The sequence below is a fragment of the Monomorium pharaonis genome, chromosome 3 (assembly GCF_013373865.1).
Source record: "Monomorium pharaonis isolate MP-MQ-018 chromosome 3, ASM1337386v2, whole genome shotgun sequence".
Classification (NCBI taxonomy): Eukaryota; Metazoa; Arthropoda; class Insecta; order Hymenoptera; family Formicidae; genus Monomorium; species Monomorium pharaonis.
In genome coordinates this window covers 910,778-923,239 of record NC_050469.1, presented here as the reverse complement: position 1 = coordinate 923,239, position 12,462 = coordinate 910,778, and positions in this window count along the sequence as shown.

The following is a 12,462-nucleotide window of genomic DNA, read 5'->3' as shown; positions in this document are numbered from 1 at the left end:
CCACATAACTTTTATACTTAGAAATTTATAATTTATCAAATTTAGATATTGTAATAATATTTGCATTTTTCACATAAATTATATAAAGGAGAGAAAGAGGCTATAAACAATCACTTTGTTTTAATAACTCAATAAATATTTGTCACATAATTCTTGTACAAGTTTGTTATCTTATAAAGATAAAGTTCTATTAATCATATTATAAGTAGAAGTTTTTTAGATATACATAACGACTTTGGATATACTTAATTAACAATTTACTGAAGAAGAAAAACAGAGTACGTTTGTGAAATCTTTAAGGGGATATGGAATACTACCAATAAATATTCTCAAAATTATTTTTATTTCTTAAAGATAAAAAATTAACGTTTTTTGTCGAATTTTATCATAAACAGTAAAAAAATAATTTAGACGATTATCCTTAAAATTCAACATGAAATATACAAAGTATATTAAACTACAAGAAATTATATAAAAATGTCTAAAACTAAGGAACTTCCAACTAAAATTGGTTGTATGGTTATTACTCAGAGTGAAATAGAAAAGAGCAATTGCGAAATAAAGATAATAATAAAAATATTATTTTCAAGGTATTAAGAAAATCTATAGAACTATAAATTGTTCGATTTTTGAAGGGTAGAGAGAAAATACTTATGCAAGGTATATATATATATACAATGCATATTTTTTTCTCGCGTTACATGTAAACTAGTTTTGACTACTATTTATATATGTCGTAACACATCTCGCTTTGTTACCTGAAAAATATATATCGTATTAGAAAAGCGAAAACAAATCATAAAGATCATAAATTGTCAGATCATAAAATTTCACAAGTTAAATACATAGTTTTGTCAGTCGCTTTCAACAGAGTAAGAATTTATTTGCAAGAGATAGGATTTTGTCGCAGGAAAAAATGAAGGGCGCAAAATAGATAGAGCAATTTCGTGCTAATCTGAAAAGAGAGACATACACTTTACGAGCATCATCAGCGACGTAGAAACGACGACGCATTATCCAGCGCATTACTCGCATTGTCGACACCTTACTTTACGACGGACCTATCCTATATTATTTCCGGCTCCCTAGTCATATTTAACGTTTGTTTCTACCCGTGATCTTTCGATGGAACGTGAAGGGTTGTCGGTACATATAATAACTAAACTCGAGAAGCCCGCACGAGAAACCGTTTACTGTTTAGGATTTTGAAATAACTTATTCTTTTCTTTTCTCATCTTTTTCCTTCTCTCTCTCTCTCTCTCTCTCTCTCTCTCTCTCTCTCTCTCTCAACTAAATTTCAGAACCTCTACATCATTCATGTTAAATTAATGTGCACTCTCTTTACTAAATCTTTTTTTTTTAATTACTATAGTAAATTCTATAACACACGGATTTAAATTTATAAATAAATGATTTTTGTACTTTTTGATCCTCTTTTCTCTTATGTTAAATATTATTATACATTATGTATCAAATACAGTTTGAAGCGCGTTTAATATTATTACATTGAATAAGATGAAATAAATAATGAAATTAACGTAAATAAGAGATTAATAATAAAAAGGTCTCTGTAAACTAAGAATTCGAAATAAATATCTCAAAGTTGTTATAGAATAGTCGGATATTAATTTTAAGTACCTAAATGTGCAACATAATTTTGAATATAATTATCTATAATGTCGCGCTGATGTAAGAATAATTAACGTTATGACAAATATAAGGCTTATGATAAGCAATATAAAAGATTTCATACATTTAATTTTACTTATAGAAAAAATTAAAACTGTACAAAACAATTGCGTATCCATCTTTCTCTATTAAAGCTGAAATAAATCAGTTCTATAGTCAACATATGTATAATCAAATGCATTAATAATGTTTACGCATTTACAAGAATATTTTACAATACCCGACTCATTCATTTTTCGATTTTCTCTTAAAGAAAAAAGTTGATGTTACATTTATTTATTAAAAAAGGGTATAATCCTTAAGTACTACAAAACAATATTGCTAAGTGTAATCGTACGTAGTATGACATTTGTACCTTTACATAGAAAAGTGCTCTCTTTTTTTCTTCCTCTCTGCTATCAACAAAACGGTCTCCATTTTGGCACAAATGACGATGGTTAATGTTTCCTTTATTTGTTTAGTACGGATATCAGACGGGAAAAAACATAAGAGGATATAACCCTTTTTCGTTCCTCTTGACAGACAGACCGACAACCTCAAATTAACTTGTTCCCCTTTTTCTCTCGATAATTGCGCGTCGACTCGACATGGAAGCCATTTTGCGTTAAGAAATTGAATAGAAACGTTACAGGAAACGCAGCCATGCTGGTTGGCCAACCGAATACATCTACGTGTGAGCAATTCCGAAAAAGCGTTGCGTTATTATCTTGACACGCACATATCCGTTCTCCGTTTGAATTTTTACTTCCTCGTTTATTCGTTTTACTCGCAAGATTAGCCTTTTTTTTACATTATACATAAGCACTATTGACGAAATTTCAAAAATTCATACGTTAAGAGGAAAATTATATATATAATTTATAATAAAAAACAAAATGAGAGATGACGCACGCGACGTCATGATGTAATAAATATAAAAAAAGTAAAGAACTCTGATCATGATGGGAGGATGTCCAAAGTGTCATCTGCGACTATAAGAGTTCGTCGTTAATTCTTACGTTCTCCACGCTCGCGGGTGGTCACCCACGGTTCTTCCATTTTGTCAGCGGCCCGTCCAATATTAATGTTTCCTTGACACGGGAAAACGACGTTGACCTCTGTCGACAACGTCCGACTTGGAGGCTCGTCTCGATCCGTCGTGCTGGCTGTGGGGTGCTAATGACGATCGATTATCACGTATATCGCAGTCACCTTCTACATCACTTAGTTGTGTGTTCATATTCTTCCTCTTCTCCTCTAAACTTGTACATTCTCGCGCCGAATGTCTCGCGCGAGGCTATTTGTTGCAAGCACCTATTTAGGTATCCGACCAAAAAAGTTCTCATATTTCACCGAGTTAACCGTGAAACGGGCCAATCTGACAGGACCAGTTCCACCATCTCAGGATAACGCGAAGGAAGTACCACGACGAAACATGCCTTTGTCGAAACGCAAGTCGAGTTTTGATTCTCGGTCGAAAATCCAGTCAGTCAGTTATTTTATAGCTAGAGATTGTCTTATATATAATTATATGTATATCAGTTAATCGAGATATTACGTAATTTATCGTCTTTAAATGGATGTATGTATTTCCAATATTGCCCAAAGTGTCCAAACATTCAAATTTAGAGAAAGATTAGAGAGTAACAATTGAAATAAGAACTGAAAATGTCAAACATAAAGATAAAAATATCGTCCAGCAGCGGTTCTTAACATGCCTGTTAACATAATTTGTGTAATACAAACTGTCCGTCGTAATTTTGTCGAACTTGAAACATAGTCTCTTATACGTGAAGCCGGAATGCGTAAATTCATAAATTAAATTGACCAGCAATTTAATAATGCTTTAAAGCATCTATAAAATTCTCTCCCTCCCACAAAAGAACTTATTACGAAAAATAATACCTCAATCAAATTAATTTGGAGCCAGGATAATATTTTATTTTTTGTTTAAAAGAGCTAATTAAAAATATAGTATTTATAAATGCGCGTGTCGGAAAAACATGTTAAAAAATAATAATATCAAAGTATACAGTCCAGCACGTAAGTAAAAATATGAATCACTGAAATGAAAACGTATGGAATGAGCGCGCTATTGTTCTGGCGATAACGAGAGAGAGGTGCATAGTGTGGAATCGCTATCTCTTTCTAATGAATATGACTGATCATTAGAAAGAGACAAAGACATATAAAAATGACATCCCTTTTATAATAATTCAGTAGAACTGCGAATGTCCAATCAGTTTCACTAGAAAGAGAGACAATTTTACACTATGTAAGTACCTCTCTCTCGGTATCATCGAGAACAACAGCACGCATTCTAGATGCTTTATTTCAATGGTGTAAATTAATAATAACTAACAAGCGTAAACATTTTTTGTTTTCAAACAATCGATGAATGTAGTACACTGAAAAAAAAATTTACTAAATTGAAAAAATATTCATTTCAATTTAATAAATTTTTTTTTTTTTTCAGAGTATACTGTCTTGTGAAAAACGTTTCTAAAAACAATTATTCGTATTGTAGATTGCTTACATATATTTTAAGCATAAGATAAAATATTGTGCATTCCCTCTCCTCTTTGCGCGTTGAGTCTAAAATTTAAAAAGATTAGAAGTTATTCTCTCTAAAATTCTCATAAAATAGATTAACGCTAAATAATTAATATATAACATCTGCACATGAGTTCTGTTGATTTTATTCCATTCAATCTAGAATTAAAAATATTGTCATTCCGTAAGATTATATGCTAGATATTGTCACGGTATAGTTTTAAACAGAAATAAAATTTTTTTAGTTAAATTTTTCTCTGGCAAAAAATTTGAAACATTTTCATGATAAAAGTCAATATTTCTTTACACTTTAAACATCATAAACAATTTATCCTTGTAATAAAAATTACAAATAACAGACAATAATAGACATTTATTTTGTGAGATGTTTATCATATTTAATTTATGACAAATTAATAATAGCTATAATAGTGTACGCACAATCATATCTTAATTTATTGGTTTACAGATATTCTATAATTCAAATTAAATTAAGTTCTTACAAGTTCTTTTATTTTATTTAACCTTTTATGTATATTTTTAAATAATTCTATTGACATAGTATAAAATTATAAAAAACACAAAGAATGTTTGATTAAAATATATATTATTATCTTTATTTGTCATCTAGCAGTTAACAAATGTCGCATTACTAAATGTAAAAATACTTTTAAGAAATACATGTCCGTAAAAACCTCGAAGATGTATAGTGTCAAAAGCTGCGTTATAATGGCGAATTGAAGACATCGGATCACGGCTTCTGAAACAGTTAGTCAGAAGCGTAACCCGCATTGTAGAGAAATTTTATCGCGCATCGATGGATAATTAATAGGCAAGAGTCATCATCACGTTCACGTTCACGTTCACGTTCACGTTCGCTATGGATCATCACATTGCGCCCAGACTACCGAAGACAGTAATTGTTTTGATTTGTAAAGGTGCCGATCATTGTGCAACCTGCCGACACAATTCACCTGTCTAACGTATGGTGGTACCTGCTACCTCTAACTATAACTTAATCACAGCCTGAGTCAGCCTCTCAGAATTCATGGTCGTCCTTTCTTCTTCATCTTTCTTTCTCTTTTCTTTTCTTTCGCTGCCACACAAAATACACATACACACAAGAGTCGACTCGATCTCATGCCGAGTTACTTTTATCCACAAACACGAGTACATAATACGTCATTCCCGTCACGATGAAAGAGCAGAAAGCGAAAGGAGCAAAGATGAAAAGATAGGTTTCTGTTACCAACAAAAATTAAATACCGAACGTGCGTAATATAGTATAATACATACCGAGAAATCTTATCTTGCATTTTTTATTTCATAACTTTGCAATGCTTGAAAGATTAAAGAAGAATTATCGAATTTCAAATGTAGAATTTTATATTAACACTTTTTAAGTGTAACATTATACAGGACAAACTTATACACTTTTATTGAAAGTTATATAAATCTTTAATTCCTCTCAAGTTTTCCCTTATAAAAGTACAAATACTTTTCAGTTATAATCAATCAAATAAATAATTTTTTGTATATTAAACATCAAGATCAAAGAGAAGAAAATAGTGATCTTCATAGTATTTTAAGTTTTATGTTATTTTTATTAATTATTTGGCTACAAAGATGTTTAATATTAAAAATCAGAAAGTTAAAAAATATGTTAAATTTTCCGTAAATTACTTTGTGTTTCTATGTTTACCATCGTGATGCATTCGCAACTGGGTGATATATACCCTTACACCTCGCAAGTATAACTAAAAACAGGTTTCGTAACTTAAGGGTTGAAGGATGGCTCGCTTTATCTTAGAATCTACGTATCCTCGGACATATTTTGACGTAAATCAACATCGTGCTATCGTTCGAAAAAAGAAGCAAAAAGAAAAAAGGAAAGGAGAGGAGAAAATAAAGATCATGATCACTAATCCATCAATCGAGAAACACCTTTACGTGGCGTAAACGAAAAGGTATACACTAGTTGTTTAAAGGCTTGGTTAGTATAATATAGGTCATCCTGTGGGACCTATCGCTCCGAGACAGGACCGGTTATATCTTCGTTTCGCGGGTGTCCATTCACTTCCGGAACCTGCCTATAACGTTGATGCCAAAACAGCGTTTGTCATTCAGGCCAATGTCATATAGAATAACGTCATGATGATCGATGGCTCTAGCATCGTCTAGATATTCTTCTATCAATATTTAATATTTTTCTCGAGAGATAAGTAGAGACAGATTCCGTTTCAGAGTGCTCACATTAACGAGCTCTGCTAGCATACTCACAAGATAATAGCAGCGACACATCGTTATTAATTTTTCATTTTGTCCGTATCGGTTCTTTTATTATCCGCAATTCTTAACTAAAACTATATACAATTTTTTTCCGATTTTATCCATTTCACTATTACTACCCACGTAAGAAAAACACATCCAGTTTTAATTTTTGTATAAAAGACTCCGAGTTTATTTAATTTTTTGTAATAAAAGGCTTTAATTATTTAACATGATATTTAAAACAAATCACTGATAATGACTAAGTAAATCAAAACGTTCGCTTTGTTATTATCAATATTCAATAATAATAAATTTGGTTTATTTATCACATTCATGTTGCTCGTTTATTGACCTCATTAATCTTGAATATTTTGAATTATATACAAGCCGGTTTATATTACATTTTTAAATATATTGAACTCTCTCTCTCTCTCTCTCTCTCTCTCTCTCTCTCTCTCTCTCTCTCTCTCTCTCTCTCTCTCTCTCTCTCAAATATGAGATATATAAATTTTCTAAATATCGATAATATTATCAAGAATGATATCACTTTGAATCGCTCCTAAATTATTAACAATTAATTTAAAAGTATTTTACTATAATACAATCTTGATTGAATATAAAAAGCAGAAATTAATTTTTTTTATTGCGTTGTTCTTTCATTTTATTAAACTTTCTAATTGCCTGCATAATTACCTATTCAATTACGTATATAAAGAGAAATGCACTAAGAAATGTGTGTATGTATTTGTGTACACTTTTGGCCAAACGTTAGGATACACTAAGAGAAATATCGTTAATATTTAATCGAATAATCCAAATCGGTAACAGAATTAATAATCAGATACATTATTTAACTGGTGAATCCGTTGAAAATTTTTTTCAATGTACACAAAGAAGTTAAATAGTGTATCCAAATATTAATTTTGTTACAGATGAAACTCTATCAATAATAAATATATAGTAAATGTAGTATGCGCTCGTAATTATTTGATGAAAGGTAGACATAACCGATTTCACATTGGAATATTCGAACATTAGATTATTCGATTAAATATCAACGAATATTTTCTTCAATGTACATTTGCGATTTTCTTGCATCTCATAAAAAATTAAATATCTTGATAAAAAAAATTATAGAGTTTTCAAATACGTATTATAAAGGTACAAAAAAATTAGTATTTTTATTTCATCTCTATTATATTTTATTCCTAAATTATAAATAAAATTAAAAATTAGTATTTTTTTTTTAATATGTTTGTTTTATTTCAAAGCGCTGTAGCTTAATAAAACATAATTATTTGATTTTTATATGTTAATTATATTTATATTTTTTAATATTATATTTATATTATATTTATATATATAATTATATTTATATGTTAATAATAACTTAAAATGTTCTTTTATTGTATTGTCATGTAGTATTGTAATATTTACCTATATTGTGAGAGTTTACTATTGTTTGTTTTTTTGGCGTTAATATATAAAGTATAATGTGATATCTCTAAAATCTTTTGGATTCACTCTCGAAATCTTATGACAAATGAAAGACAAGATCGCATAAATTTTTCTCGGTCTAACTGAAGTCAACAACCTGAAAACTCGCTAGCCAGTTTATCGAATGCGATTTGCAGTTTGCTATTGTTGTGGGATTGCTTCGTGAAGACGATGCAAACAATTTTGAAAGATCGACTTTACAAATCGTCTAGAGATTGACAATGATTGAAAGTGACGTATCGATCGTTTCTTTTCTAAAACGTTACACGCGCGCCTTAAAATATAAAAGCCGTTTATTTCTTCAGCATTCAGTTGATCAAAAGAATTCCTATTATAGAAATTATCTGTCCAGAATATATTATTAACAACATGTTTTTTTTTTTCAATTACTCCCATGGGTCACATCGATCGTATCGATACATGACTCGTTCAAAGTTGAACTTTAAGTTTCAATTTCAGGTTTTTACCAAAACAACCAATAACTCGATATAAAAGTAATTTTCACAATTTCGTCAATGTAAGAGTAAAAAGAAACTTAATAAGTCTTGCAAAATAATTACTTTTAACAACGACAAATCTTTTTATTCCAATAAATTGTAGATACAATATTGCTAAAACATAGAAGAAACCCAAAGAGATGAGTTAAAGATAAAAAGTGTACTATTGTGATCAAAAAATAAGATACATTTTTCATTTAATTTGCGGATACTATAAAATCATGAAATTATTTTTTTTTGTGGGTTGGTAATACTGTCTTTGACATCTACGGAGAGTTTCATGTCCCCGAAAGACCATCAACATCTACCGATAAAAGCTATGTCAAGGAAATCAAAGATTTGGTGCTCGAAAATCGTCGATTGACAATTAGAGACCTTGCTGATGCTGGGGGCATTTCATTTGGATCAACCCAAACCATTCTAAAAGATGTTTTGTGCCTTAAACGCGTCAAATCTCGATTTATTCCAAAAACACTCAATTTCTTCCGGGGCGCTGTTAGTCTTGAAGTCGTTCTCGGCCTTCTTTCAAGTCTTTGTACCACTTGTAAACATTTTTTTGCGACATAGCCTTATCACCAAAGGCCTTCTGCGACATCTTCAACGTTTCCGCGGCAGAATATTAATTCCGCAAACAAAATTTAATGCAAATTCTTTGCTCAACAAAATCAGACATAGTAAAAATCGAAAAACTCACTTTTATATGTTTACGAAAACACGTGTAGCTCTGTAGCAATTGAATATATTGACATGAAACTCTGCATAGATGTCAAAGACAGTACTACCAACCCACAAAAAAAATAATTTCATAATTTTATAGTACTCGCGAAGTGTAAATGAAAAATTCACCTTATTTTTTGATCACAATACGTCTCGTGATCCACATCTCAAAATGTTCATAATATATATATATATATACACAATGCTCGATAATGTCGTTTCATTTTTTTAATACAAATTTAAAAATAAGAGTAATTGTAACGTAAAGATTCATAAAATTGAAGAGGAATTAAAAAATTAAGAAATTTGTAATTTAAAAAATTTGGTATAATTTTCTTACAGTTTTAACATTTTATGGGCCAAAGTTTATTCATCATTATCTATTTATTAATTTTTATCGAAAAATGATTCAAATTACTCTTGCAAGAAATGATAGTCGTAGCTATGTATTTTTCTTGTGCACTACTATAAATATATCGAATTCTTATGTATTTATGATTTTGAATCACCAAGTTCTCGCTACCGTTGTAGTAACGCACACAACTACCCTTCGTACGATGCACGTTTAAATAGCACCCCTTCTTCCTTCTCGAGAAATTTATTGCCAGGAAAATATGGAGCTTATAGATAGAGTAAACGACTCGACAGTTTAACGACCGTGCGAATTCTCTTGTGCATCACGCGGCTCTACAGCTAAACGTGACGAGGATTACTGCGAAAGATAATAAAGAAAAGGAAGAAATAAAGATAGGAAAGAAGAGATGGTAAACTGAAAACTAAACTGAGGTCAATACGGTTTACAATTATTGCAATTTATTAGTTCGTGGTGTCACGAAATCAACTTTAATTTGATCGCAAAAAAAGCAATGCTTTCTCTATATTTAATGTAAAATAAAGTTAAATAAAACAAGTTATAAATAAAAATAAATTAAAGATCTAGATAAGGTAAAACCAACTAAAAAAATTTTACTTAAGAAGAGAACGATTTGCACAAAATATTTGCGCGTGTATGTCTCTTAAATAATGAAAAATTTAAGTCTTAGTTCTTCATCTTCAATTAAAATCGAATTAAATTATAAAAACGAAACAAGATACTACTTTTTCTCCTTTAATAATTTTAAGACAAAGAGATAAATTTAGTTAATCTACGCTTATAATGGAATTATGAACCGATCCTAAAAGATATTGTATCATTGAAATCATTATAGGTGAAACATTTCTCAGCTATACGTTCGTCATTTAATTTAAATACTATTTTATATCTATAAATTTCAACATAATTGCTTATGAGACATAATTATCTAATCTACTTTAACTTTTACAACTTTTATTTTAATTTTGATTGACCACCTATTCTACAATCGGAAATTAAGAAAAAATAAAGAATCAATTTAATAACGGTCTAATTAATTGCAGTCATTAAAAATTGATTCGTGTTCTGTTTAATTATAATCCTTTAAATCTTCTTACTATCAGTACGACATGATTACATGTACCTAGTTTTTCCTGCAAAAAATTTTTCATTCTACATATTATAATAGATGTCTAACCGTTTCTAAAAATGGATACTTCCATAGAGAAAAGATATGTGTTCATGCAGGTAGGCAGATCCATGGGAGGTCCGCTCTTTGAAGACTATTACTAGAGAATAGTTCGATCTATGACCTGAATGGGTTACGAAATTGGGGCTTTTAAATGTGCGGTTGGGATATTTTGGATAAAAAACTTGTAATTCTCCGCGAAAAATTCTGATACCGCAGCTGTCACTCGAAAAGGTCAGATTGTTCACGCACCTGAATCGTCCCTTCCGAGGCGTTATGAAGTAAAGTTTGGAAAAAGAGTCCAATACTCCACCCGGTTATTCGCTTGATTACACGTAATGATGGATGATTGATAGCGGGAAAGCCGTGGGTCATGTTACTCGCACAGGTAGGCGAAAGAAAATTCAATCTCTTCATTTTCGAATTTTTTGCACAGATATATGTACTATATTTAAAATAAATTGCCTTATCAAAAAAATAGATAAATTAATTCTATTTTTCATATATATATATATATATATATGTACAATATATACATATAGATCTGAAAAAATAATTTCGTTAAACCATGAAAATAATTGTGTAGGACAGTCAAATTGGTTGCTTATAGAATAGCAAAACTTTTTGCAGCTTTACTTATCATGCTTGAGTGTCCTATATAATTATTTTGATGATCCAACAAAATTATTTTCAAAATAATATATATAGCTATATTTTTAGACATTTTATAAAAAATTTTATTTTTGTATAAAAACAAGTCTTATTTAGTCGGATTTAAAACTTTGTGCATAGTAATATTGGCTAGAGTAATATTTTTCGCAATAAATTCTTTACAATACTTAAGATACTCATTACCACTACATTCTTATAAAATTATGAAATTAATTAAATTTGTGGTCTAACTATTATCAGATTTATTTTAGAAATATCTGTTTAAGTTTCATTTTTTTAGATACTTTAAGCTCAATAAGTAAACGGTGCGCTTATCAAGTATCGGTTACCTAGCTCCGAACAAAGCTCATATCTATATAATTATTTATATAGATACTTATATATCAATTACTTATATATCAATCTATTTTTATTTATTATTGAATATTTTTATGTTGCGTAATTTAATCAAAAAGATTATGTGCAATTTGTATATAACAAAAAAAGTTTTTACTTTGAGAAAAAAATGTTAATTTGACTAAATTTTTCAACTTAATTAAATTTTTTCAGCTCAAGTATTTATGCATTTAATTTAAATACATAAAATACTTGAACTTCAATTTAACTATTTATATATTTGACTGAAATACATAAATAATTATAGATTAAATTGAATTTAATCAAATAGAAAAATTTAGTCAAATTAATAACTTTTTTCTCAGTGCACCCATCAAAGAAGAAGCCAAAAAGAAGCCGTAAAGAAGTTAGTCGGCATTTCCAAGATTTGCCAATGCACGGTAGCACCCTTAGTTCTAAGGAACAATAGCTACTCTGATGATGACAAACGTCTCGTAATATGATACATGGCCATATGCCGCTGTGAACGACCCTCTGAACAGCATTCATACTGATACATACTGAAGTGTGTGCACGTACATGTCATGCAACCTTGCGACCAATAACGAAGCGAAACAACATCATCGGCCAACAAAAGAGGCCACGACCTGAAACCCCGCGGCTCGATACAAATGTGCAGATATGCCAGGTTATAGAGTTACATGTTGAGG